Raw genomic sequence first — 13,790 nt, forward strand, 5'->3', positions numbered from 1 at the left:
AATGAACAAAATGAAAAATTATGATTGGTTGAATGAGGTTTGCACGGTTTGTACAAATTGAGTGGTTTGCATTTGATCGCTCCCCTATATATATATATATATATGTATATATATATATGTATATATATATATATATATGTATATATATATATGTATATATATATATATATGTATATATATATATGTATATATATATATATAGAGAGAGAGAGAGCACCTATTTTTGCAACCCTTCTATCCTACAACACTTGCAACCTTGATCCTAACCTTTAATTTCTAAATCTATGGATGTAATAGAGGGACCTTCAATAAATTTATTAACAAGAAAAGAATTGATATGTTGCTGGAAGTTGTAAAATCGTAATAAATCACTCTTCACTCGGATTTAAGCTTATAATGGTTTTCTGGAAATGTTAGGACGTCTTCTACAATCGATCTGAGGATGAGCTAATTTGGGCTATAGGTAGCTCAAAAATCGAGTTTAACAAAGCTTGTCTGTTTTAGGACGAGAATATATAATCAATCTTCAAATATTTCCCGTTTTAGAATGGTTCTTAATGGGTTGGGAAGGTAAAAGGGATGTCTAAATACTTGGTTTAGAGAGGTTATGTTGATTTGATGATCACATATTGGTTGTATAGGTTGCAAGAAGATTGTACAAGTTGGTAGAAAACTAGATTTAACTTAATCTAGTTCAAGTATTCTTAAAATTGAGTACATGTCAAATGTATGTATTTTACATAACTTATTCATTTCGCTTATGTTTGAATATGTAGTTGAAAAATGCATGATTTATATGAGTGTTATGAAATGTGGTTATTTACTTCTTTTTACAAACAAAGTAAATTTTTTGGTGAAAACTAGCATGCTAAATTATTATGAGAAACTATGTGGAATATGGTTTGATGTTTTGAGACTTGTCGATTATGAAGCATGTCGTTGATTTATATTTTGGTGAAGTAAACTTTGTATAAATGAGGTATTGTGAACTATTTGTTTGCTCAGTCACTTGGTGTATTTAGATCTGGATTTGGCAACTTAGGGTCGCCTCCTTTGTTGCATTTGTATTAGGGTCGCTCCATTTACAATAAGATGTGTTGCTCTTATTTGGTGTTTATGGAGTATCGTGCACGTATCGTGCCAGACTCGACTGATAGGCATAATGTCTATAAGACACAACGTGCATATGGTAATTATGTCGCAATTAGCCTGATGGATAAGTGGACTGTTGGGTAGTGCTCCTTCACTGATTCTGGTTCTTGTTGTGGGTCTCCCTCACGTGGTGTGATGGTTGTTACCTCGTTTCAAAATTTATAATCACATATTTTATTGAGTTCGATTAAAGTAATGTATTGTTCGCATATTACCAATGTTTGCAAATCATGCATTGTTTTGTAACTCTTGGATCAGCTTGATTTTTTTATTTTGGTATAATCTTTTTATTATATAAACTCTTGAATTCACCGGGCATGAAGCCTAATTTGTTTTTATTTCTTGACGTGTATCTCGGGATCAAAATCAGAGGGTATTATTGACAGTGTAACTATTGATAGGTAATATTAATGGTTGATACAATGTCTTTGACTATCGCTTGGGACCTAAGATTAGTTCAAAATAGTATTTGATAGATTTAATATCAACATATTTGGTGTATGTTTGTAAATAGTAGTTAATGTACTATGCTAATGCACACTTTTGGTTTTTAGGATATGTTTAGTCTATTTGTAAACATAACTTACGGAATATAGAACAGGCAAAGGACGGATTTATGAATAGGTCATGCCGAAATTTTGGTAGATTTTCTAATATAAAAAGTAGGGTGTTACATCAATGCATTTTGTATTTTCCTTTTCTTTCCTAGTATAAATAAAAGCTCTTAGAACTCTTGTTATTCATCCTCATCAGATTACATCTGACCCTGTACTTCAATTTAAGTTAATTTGATCAAGTACTTCTTTCATATTCTTGCACTTTACGTTCCATTGCAACAACATTGCATCTTGTCTTTACTTTCCTTGCAATTTACTTTCCACTCTTTACATTCAGTCATTTAGTTTTATGTATTTACTTTCTGTCAGGTTACTTTCCTTATCATTTACTTTTCATAATGAGTAGCTAATTTCATTAACTTCGGTGTGAGATAAAGAGTGAGACTTTAAACCAAAGGAAATTTGACATTGTTTGCAATAACAACGTTTCGCTATTTCATTCAAGTTTTATAAATCCAAAAACACTTATTGATGAGTTGACCACTTTGAAAGTGTTAAAGTAACGTGGACTCAGGAATGAGCCATATGGAAAATAGAGTTGGAAGAGTTACTGATAAAGGAATTTGTGATCTATATTTTTCAAATTGATTATTGGTCGCTTATCAAAGTGTTAAAGTTGTGGTAGACTCATTAATGAGCTACTAAGAACACACCAACTTAAATGATATGGGAGTCTACTGGGAAGAGTGATTTTTAGACAAAAGAATTTGCTAATCTATATATTTTGATAACACCATTTAACATTATCACTAGTCCTGATACCATATAGAAATACGGGTTGAATGTTATAATATCAATGCAATAGTGGAAGTCTGGAAGAAATATCCTCAAAATAGATAGTGGAATAAGTCATTGTTGACTGCATGTTGTAGCATTGTTAGAGATTGTCTGTTAGAATTGCGTTTAAGTCTTACCATAAGTCTTACACTCATGCTACTTTTATATATTATTTAATCTGTTACTTCAAACTAATCAAAATCTTCAAAAATCGTCATCTGAAATCATTTTTTTCATTAGACTTTTGCTACAATCTCCATGGACTATAATCGGTACTTTTCCACTTTATATATTACATGGAAAAGGTGATTGTGGTCCATATTGTATACTTGTTTTATGGTTCTTTTCATATGTCTAGCCTGGTTTTAATGTATTTTATTTCGTATTCGATTATTTATGTTAATATAGTAAGGGTGTAAAATTAAAAATTAAAATTAAGAGATGCAAAATAAATTAAATAACCAATTATAAGAATATAAAATAAAGTTTAAAAATTATTTTTATTATTTAAAATTAAAAACTTTTGATTTTTAATATTATCTTCTAGGAGGTTTCGTGAAAGATTGTACAACTTTAAATGTGTACATTAAACACCAGAATTTATACATCTTAAAATTCAACACTTAATTATTATCCATATTTATTAGCATAGTATAGATATATGTGTGTGTAAAAGATGATACAAACCGGCTACGTCAAATATAATTGAGTTTTAAATTGTCGCCATCATACCACTCGCAAAAACTCCTCCCGTTGTCATCCGTAGCATTTGCTTAATTTGGGTGTTGAATAAGATAGTTAGGAGAGAGTCATTCTGAATTTCTGATAGAAACAAGTTTTTAAGTACTACCATATTTGTTGTACTTCAATTTGCCAATTAAAAGGGTTATTAATTTGCACTTATCAACCAGGTCATGTAAAAGCTAGATTCATGCCATAAGATTGTTGAAAATCCCTTCCTTCAGTCCCACATCACTATACTTGTACCATTTCTTCTTGATTCCACACACACACACACACACACACATATACATATAGTATATAGTATAACACCCCCAACCAGGCAACCACCCTCTACATGTCAAGGTAGAATAATAAAAGGATGGGAGAGAAGGATAACTCAAATGGAAGGAGGACACAAGCTTAGATAAAGCAAATATCTTCAATGGATGGGGCAGAAAATGAAGTGTGAAAACTATTAGAAGCAATAACACCTCAGATTTGTCAATTCGGAAGCTAAAGATGTCTTTGAATATTGAGATACCTCACCAAACGTCATATCCATATACACAGCTGTAGATGGTGTTGTGTAAAGGAAACACCAACACCTTCATAAAGTGTCAAGTGCCAATCCTTTTCTAGAGAGTTTTCATATACGCTTTTGGGGCTATATATACAGCATCTTAGCAGCTACCTACATCATCTTTACATTCGAAAACCCAACATGAAATTGTGCAAAATCAGATACCAATTAAGCTTCTATTATCATATGGGAGTTGTTTGTTGTCTTTTTGGTTCCTCAATTTCATCTCATATATTTGATATAGATTTGTTAGTATCTCTTGTGGGGTACTTTATTTTGATGGAAGTTATTTTCTATTTGACATATCAATCAAAAGGTCATTGTTAGTAGAGACGTCTTTTTCCATGAAAATTCCTACACATTAACCATTTGATTGTCATATTTCTCCTACTAACTGTGAAGTCCCAAGTAATGTGGGACAGGATATCAGAGACGCATCCTTATATTCCAAAAATGTGCTCGTCTACTTGGCCTAAAAAGCTCTAACGAAATATCTAATAAAATCTATCACCAGAAGATGCATGCACAGGTCTAATCCATCATATATTCTATTTATTACCTTGTATTATTCAAGGGATCAGAGTCACATCAAATATCTAAGCAAGCAGAAAACAAAAATCAACTTGGGAAACACTTCTTCCTATCATATATCGATCTACAGTCTTACCCAATATCATCAATGAAACCATCTTGATTATGCTTAATTATCATCATCTTTCTATTTGATCAATCTTGTGAGGACTTGAGTGTATCACACACACACAGATATACATATATATGATCAATCCTTAAAGGACCCTAGAAGGGTGGGAACTAAAGCAATGGAATTAGTTGATCTTGAAATACATCATACATGGWTCTTACCTTGTTACCTAATGAAAAGATATCTATTGGTTATAAATGGTGTCCAAAGGCTATACCCAAATATATAATGGTTAGGACTTCCAGGATATATGCTCATATGGCCAAAATGACCATAGCAACAAGTTTGCTGGCCATCTCAACTATAAAAGCATGGTATCTGCATAAACAATACCGCAATATTGCTTAATTATGAAGATACGTTGCCTCCCTATGCTAGTGACTATTGTGTTCAACGCTGATATGAAACTTATATCAAGGTTCCTTCATGGTTTAAAGCAAGCAGCAGGCAGTGATTTCTCAAAGTAATAGATGGGGTACGTAGTATCATGCATATATGTTGCTTTAAGCAAAACCTTGCTGATGACTCGCTACTTGTTTTGCATGAATGGACATATTCTATATATTCATAGTATATTGGTGGCAAAATGGGATATGAAATTCATAAATAATTTGAAGCAGGTTCTTGATGAACACTATCGTACTGTATAAAGAATATGGCTGCTGAAAGATATCATATGTGCATACAAGTATTTAGAAACCAACACTGTCTCCTTTTTAGTGAATGAAATCATGATCTTATGTTAAAAAATAAGGAGTTGCTGGATTGAAATCCTGACTTCCCATTGATAATTCAGTCAAATTAGTTCTCACCCATTGTAGAACCATGTTTCAATAATTCAATCCATATATGGGCAGATATGGTATGTAGTGGGTGAATTGCTATAATCATAGTCACAAGGCCAGGCATGTTCCGTGGTTATTCGATCGTCTACTTAGTCAGCCTTTCAAAGAACCCAACATATTTGATTAATGGCTCAATTTGCAGCTAGCCCCCCACAAATGTCCTATATACCCCAATGATGTAATGATGTAATTTGCTTGAGATTTTTGGTTAGCATTATTGTACTTGTAACTATGTCGACTCCAACTAACACTAAAACAAAATTGATTTAATAGAACGTTTAAAATGAAAAAGCACCCTAACATAATATTTTATAGGATACAAGTTTATAGGACCAAACGAAAAAACGTTTTTTATCTAAAAGCATTACAATAAGTTTATAGGACGCTTTTAAGTGTTTTTAACAAGTTTTGTTACGATGTTTTTAAAATAAAGTGTCGTATTAACTATTTTATACGACACTATTTGAAAGTGTCCTATAAACAAAAATGTCGTATAAAAAAATGGATTTATAGGACACTTTTAATGTTCTATAAAATTGCTAATAGAACAGTTTATTTTTAAAAGCGTCGTAAAATTTGTTAAAACGACTAAAAGCGTCTTATAAACTTATTGTAACGCTTTTAGATATGACGTTTTTTGATTTGGTCCTATAAACTTGTGCAGTATTCTGTTAGGACGCTTTTTCATTTTAGGCATCCTATAAAATCAATTTTGTTGTAGTGTAATCCATCAATTCACATGCACTACCTTAATTTCTTTTCTCTCTTCAAACATTTTACATCAATCCTCAACCAGATATTGAGGTTAATTTGCAAGAGCTAGGGTCATTGGTTACCCGACTATAATATATTCAAGAACAAGTTAATTGTATGAAAATCTACAATCCTGTGAGATCAATTTATTCTGTAAAATGCAAGGCATACGTTAGCTTTCAACTGATCCAAAGGATATATGTCCATTCCTTAAGGAGTTGGTAACAATGCACAGTCAAGGCATGTTCAAGAAACAAAAAGAGGGAGACACAAACTGTTAAAAGAGGTACCAATGAGTGAAGCCAATCCATTCGCTTTTTTGGATCCAAGAGACGGTTCCGAGCAATAATTATCTTCTTGGAATAATGGGTATTGCTTAGAAATTAATTATTTTCTTTATGGGTCTATCTTCTTTCTCCTTTTAATCATTTCGGAAAAGTAAGAAAGATTTAAGAACAAAAAGGGGAGGGATACAAACATTAGAAACATTTTCATGCATGTGCACTCAATAATTCCATGATGGGTATAGTGCAAAGTGATGGCCCCTTTTTGTTGCAATTGATAGCTGTGGCATTTGTCTGGTTTATTTTTGTTGCCATCTATCTGTGAGAGAGAGAGTGATCAACCAATTCATGTTGGCATCTAAACACTCGTTCAAAACTATAAATTCCAATGGAGTAGGTGAAACACTAGAATCCACGACATCTGGTTCTATCAAAGAAAAAGACTTCATGCATTTGATCGGGCTTGATCATCATGTAAACTAAAAGAAATATAGGTGCTAATGACGTTATAAAACAAGGCTATTATTTTGAGTTGGACATTTGCCAGTGTAACTTAAAGAGTTAATGTGAATACAAATCTATATAATTTCTAGATGAGGAAGATACCACACCCATTGTTTACTAATTGTTGAGTGAGATTCTTCTGGTCCCGGAAAAAAAGCGTACTACACGTGACTAGCTAACAATTATGGTCCTCATGGCCACATTAAACCTGCACGGACCTTATGGACGGGTCTCGTTAGAAATTCTGATAATATGGTGAAATTGTATTTCATCAAGTTAGAACTTGTTTAGATTAATCTAAGGCTCTTTAATTAGTCCAAATTCCACATTTATAATTTCCCCTAATATTCAGGACAGATCTATCCTTTGTTCTATTCACCTTCAAGTGAGGTAAGGTTCAAACTAAAAGAAGAGCATTATGTCCGAGTAACTAAGGACTTTAATTTATCCCCACAACCACACTATATAACCTGTATCTGTTGGGTCTCAATAGTTTCTCGCGTGCCTGGATTGCCTATGGAAGTGCATAACATATGATAAAAAGTGTATCACATCTTGACAGAACTTATTGTGGAAAGCCTTGATGAAAGTAGTGTTTTTACACCTGAGCTACTAGGAATTTTGGTCCTCACAACCACATTAACCTATTTGAGCCCTATAGGTAAGTCATGCCACATTTGCTGATTGCCAGCAAACATTATCAGACAAGATTTTGACCCCAAGATGTTTTAACCTTTGAGTAAAGCTCATTCAGTCTCAAAACAAACTTATGCCAAAGGATCCTCACAAATGATCAAGATTGAGACCAGATTCTGCAATTTTGGACCAAAAAACCAAGTGTCTCATACAAGCTAATTAAATCTTCTAATCAATAATTAAGCCAAGAGAACCTTAATTTAATTACATCAATTTTTCTGTCAAAATGTTCACCAGCCAGATTTACCAAGGAATACATATTTTGGTTGCTTTTGACTGATCTACTAGTAGCTAGCTAGCTATGTTGGGTCTATCAATCAATCATATCTGCAACATAACTAAGATTTCACCCATTTCTATTTCATCTAGTACTTTGAGCTTATTCAAGATATTCCTTAATCATTTGATTAAATTCTTGATTTACTTATCACCGCCAAATGATCAATGGCACAAGATTTAAATCCCATGAAATGATGCCTTAGTAACTAAGAACTATGGTATCATTAGTCCTACTTTGACCCTAAAAACGTAGTGGCATTTGATGGTACAGTCCCAATCAAGTCTACATGACCCTCAAGTTGTGAGTTCAAATCTAGACATGGGCGCTAGGAGTTTGTTTGTCGTTTCATGAGGAAAGAAAAAAATCCTAGTTGAATCCCATGGCTCTCACTGTTTTCTGATACGCCAGGACTGCCAAACTATTGCTCAAAGAGATGCCCTATTTCTCCACACTACACGTAACACAAAAATACGAGGACTGGAGAATATACAGTATCTGTTTGTTTCATACATTGTTTCTTTGGAACACTTGATGGATTTATATTTTTGTTTCTTATAGAAGAAAGAGAGGGCTGACAAAGAGAACATGGTGTCAGAGACCGAAGACCATGATGTATGATGGATTTGCTAGCTACAAATCAACATCATGTTCTTGAGAGAATCCAACTACAGAAACACAGAGAATACTAGCTAGCTTTACACACGATTACATCAGTAATAAGATTCGAATTCATAACCAATATATAATTTGATCAAAACCCCTAACAAATACTACTAGTTAGATCAAAGGGTATCGGTTATTTTCATGTTTATGCTAGAAAAATGATGGAGCACCGGTGAATACATCAAAAGAAATTAAAAATTAGAAGAAAAAAAGGTTGATATTTTCTTGGGTCAGCATATATCGTGGTTAACTTTTGGTTCACATCTTCAATGGAAAGGAGACCCACAAATAAAGCTATTCTATTATGTCAATTTATATGCATATAATATGTTTTTGCATCTACTTTTGAATTTTTCTTTTTTATTATGGGTATCATTATTTTATGGTTTAAACACCAAATATTACAAATGTATTACACATTCATAAAAACTAATAATTCGACAAATACAACATTAATTTTCTTTTTATAGTAAGGATTTTAACACCTTAAAAGACCAAACAACTCGTTTTAATTTTCTCTTTCATCTTGTAATAAATGAATCTTTATAGTTAAATGCAAACATATCATCACTTTTTTTCTTGCCTAACATGGTAAATGTCTAATAACATGTAAGACAAGCAAACGACTCATAGTAAGAACATGTGGTTCATCTAAGTGATTTCTAGATCTAGTTTTATGAAATAATGCCTATAAATTATCAAGACTCTAAATGATGTGAGGCATAGAATACTGATGATAAATTCAAGTTTCAAGTCTTAGGATCATCATTGTGAGGCCATGTCGTTTTTTATCAAGACGTAATTGAATACGCAAGTGTGTATGTGTGTGTGTGTGTGTGTGTATAAGGGGCATTCTTTTAAGAACTTGATAAATTTGTGAGAACTATGAGGTTTATTTTAAGCAACTAAATTATATTAAATCAGGAAGTTAATAATTATGGTAATTTTGATTTAAAAACATAACAAAAGGGTATTATGGGTATTTGCAAATATCCTCTCTCCTCTCTCGTTATTATTCACCAGCTAATTAAAAAAGAAAAAACATTCTATGAAATTCTTACTGGTTTAGGTTGTGAACACTATGAACAAATGAAGACCATAGTGGATGACTTTGTGAACACCATGTGAATACCATGAACAAATGAAGACCGTAGTAGATAACTTTGTGAACACTATGAACAAATGAAGACCATAGTGGATGATTTTGTGAACAACCTGCGGAACCTCTGTGAACAACATATGTATAAACTCTAATTGAGAACTACAATGGATATTTTGTGAACAAGTATGAACACCATGGTAATTGTTAACACCAACCATTGTTCTTCAAAAAAAAACCAAGTGCAATCAAATGGTCACTTTGTGAACGAAATTAAACTTTGTTCTTGTTGTGAAACAATAGAAAGGAGAAGAAGAAATAGAATCCAATGATATCATACCTATTTCTCTAAGTTAATTAAGCTTTGGCAACATATTCATAAAAGGTAAAAACATAAAGATCATCAAGTTCCAACAACAACTAAAAGGTGGAATTAGAGTTAAGGAACATTACGTCTCACTCATATTAGTCCAAATAACAATGAGACTTACATTATAATATTTTCATTACATGAAACTAAATCTGGGTTTTTGCCATGAAATTGATAGATCTAGACTTTGCAGCTCCTTCAACATGATTCCTGCTTGTCTTCCTTATAAGACCATCTCCAACAGCTTTCTTCGATAGAATTAAGAACCCTAGTAAACAACTATGGTTCAAAAATCACTACTTGCAATCTTTCTTGAAACGAGTTAGATCTCAATTGCTCATTCTCTTCCATCTGAGCTCTAACTCTTTTAGTCTCTTATGAAATGGTCTCCATTCTCTACAAATAAAACAATCAAAACTTAAACCTAAATACTTGTTCACCGACTGAGCACATAACTGCAACTCAAAATAACAAGTGGAAAATGGACCGTGAAGTGTCGTTAATTGAAGATCCATTGATTGTTCTTGACAGTCGAGCTTCTATTCCCAATTGGGCTTCGGCTTGGTTGCCAACACATGAATTACTCCATTCTAACGCTTAACCTTAACAATACTCGGAAAGGAATGGCGAACGACAGTAAATCTCGTGACGTCATCCTTTTACTGTAAGAAGCGAGAAAGACAATCGATTCTGCAAGAGGTAATCTATGAGGTTGCTTCCATGGCGGAATCGACAAGGAAGATTTGATTGAAAGAGCGTGTATGTGTGTGTGTTGGTTCTTGGAGAAAAATGTGGGATACGGCTAGGATTTCAAATGAGGGGAGAGAGAGAGGGAATAATAATAACATTAAATATAATTAATGTATTAGTTGTCAATTTTTACAAAATTACCAAATTAGCCTTTTAGAATTAATTAAATTAGAAAACAATTTAATTAAAATGGGTGGCTTACACTGGATCTCATGGATCTCATAATTTGTGAAGTTTTTAAAAGATTAAATCTAATGAGGACCAAAAAAAAGGTTATGAATCAAGGGTTATTAAAAAACATATTTTAAATAAAAATAAAAAATAAGGGTATAATTGTCAATATGTAAAGACATGAAAGGGTATTATAGATATTTTCATATTAAATTCAACTTAAAATACACTTAGACCCCAAAATACTTTTAATATCAAATTAAACATTTTTCATCTTCAATTATCCATTTTGTTATCATTCCACCTACTGTTCATCTCAATTACTGAGGTCTAATTGAAGTAAAACTTCATGATCGATGATGGCCAAAGATTGAAAAAGCGATAATAAAAATCCTGTAATCCCGAAGATAAGAATCAAAAGTAACATTTTTCACAATTATTTCATTGAAATAAAAAAAATCTCATTTAGGGTTTTATAGGGTTTTGAAATTGATTTTTTGATTAATAGTTGGGCGAAAGAATGAAAAACTAGTAGAGAAAGCATGAGATGAAGCTTGTAATCAAACAAAAGAAGTTATTGGACAAAGAGATGAAGTTTGTAATAAACTCGTGACTACAAAAGGTATTTTACTGTTTGTTAAATAGATATCTAGACAATCAATTAGAGCTTGCTTTTGAGATTTACATGAATGTGGGGGTGAATTAGGTTATGAATATGATTATATGGAGGATTTTGATGGTAATCGTAGTAATATGTTGTTAGATTGGGTAGATTTTTGTATAACGATATGTTTTTCTTCTTCATCTTCATTTTATGTGGTTTTGATAATACATAAACTGATCTCGGTGATACCTAGGGTTTTGATTATCAATCATCTTTTCAATTATGATTACGTTACTAATTGAACAACTATTTGGTTCCAAATTAATAGAGTAAAAAGATATCCTCCATGGTTGATTGCTTATCTTGAATATGATATAGACCTTATGAATCAGTGTCTTTAGTAACAAGTATGGTTATTTAATGTGAATATCTTGAATATGATATACACCTCATGAATCAGTGTCATTAGTAACAAGTATGGTTATTTAATGTGAATATCTTGAATATGATATTCACCTTATGAACCAGTGTCCTTAATAACAGGTTTGATTATTTAATGTGAATATCTTGAATATGATATTAACCTTGTAAAACAGTGTCGCTAATAACAAGCATGATTATCTTGAGTTACTGTTGATATTCACCTTATGAATTTAACAAGTTATTAACCATATTTCTAACTTGAAAACACATTCACCCTTATGATATTCACCTTATGAACCAGTTGCATTTAATTTTTTATATAGGAAGTAAGGACATGGATTTGTTATAGTTTTGCTCAGATGAACAAAAGGTGACTTATGCTGCTACCACCTTTGGGGATTCGACACTTCATTGGTGGGAAGCCGAATTCGAGAAGATGAAAACATTGTTTCCCTAAAGAATTAACCAAACACATGAATGAAATTTTAACAATGGAACTGAGTATTCCAATTCCTTCAATTTCCATCGGATTCCAACGAACAAAACATCACCTAAAGCTTCACTTATTTAATACAAAAGCAAACCTCAGTCTATGAAAATATTTGAACGTGTGAAACATATATATAATAAGGATTGACCAAAGGCCCTGGTTACATTATCATGGTAACTTGGATGCTAATTTTTGAATGACGATTTCTTTGGTTTATATACATATGAGTGAACTTTGAATGTGAAATGGTAAAATTTATAAAAGCTTGGTATAATGTTTTTATTCCTTTTAAGTACATACTGGAATCATCGTGATCCTACAATAATCACGATCAATAGGATGAGTAAGGAGGCGTTCCCTAGCGGAAGCTCTTTCGTTACTTTTAAAACAATGAAGTGGTTTTAAATAAGTTGAGAAGGAGGGTTTGATGTTTGTGTGTTTCGAAAAATTGAGATCAATATTGACCTGCTTTATATTTAAAAAAGATGTAATAGATATCTAAATAGTTTTTATAAGGGAAAAGTTTAAAAAACCCAATGGACTTTAGTGTTTGGAATAATTAAGTCATTGGACAATTTTTTAGAACAAACAAGTGTTTGAACATTCCAAAACTTGTTAAATAAATCATTGGACTTTTTAAAACATGTTAGATACATCCTTATGACCTATAAAACTGACAACTATAATAAAATAAGGGGGGAAACCTGGGGGGAGGGGGAAATCAATAAACTTTTACATTTTCAACGATTAAGTCTCTAAACATTTTCTGAACCAAAAAAGTACTTACATATATAAAATGAAACAAATATACCAAAAAAGCATTTACATTTAAAAAAGATTATTGATGAAATATATTTTGATTAAAAATAAAATATATTTTGTCAGTGATTTTCCAAATTTGAAAAATATAAAAAATGAATTTAAAAAGTATTACTGATTATATTTTTAAAAATAAAATATATTTTGCATATGATATCTCAAATTAAAAATATTTAAAAAAGATTACTGATAAAATTTATTTTATTTAAAAATAAAAATATATTTTGTTCCAAAAAATTGTCCAATGACTTAATCATTCCAAACACTTAGACTTTTCCCTTTTTATAATATTAGAAGAATACTTGCACAATACAGCGAGATATATCTCGATTTTAGTGTTTTGTTTTATTTTGTCTCTGTAGATGTTTTAATATGATTTTTATATGGTTTTGAGAAATGGATAATGTTTTTATTTTTGAATAAAATATAAATTTGAAAATATCATAAAATTCAAAAATAAATATATCAATATTAGTATCAAATTAAC

The sequence above is a fragment of the Cynara cardunculus genome, assembly GCF_001531365.2.
Source record: "Cynara cardunculus var. scolymus isolate 2C chromosome LG 12, CcrdV1, whole genome shotgun sequence".
Lineage (NCBI taxonomy): Eukaryota > Viridiplantae > Streptophyta > Magnoliopsida > Asterales > Asteraceae > Cynara > Cynara cardunculus.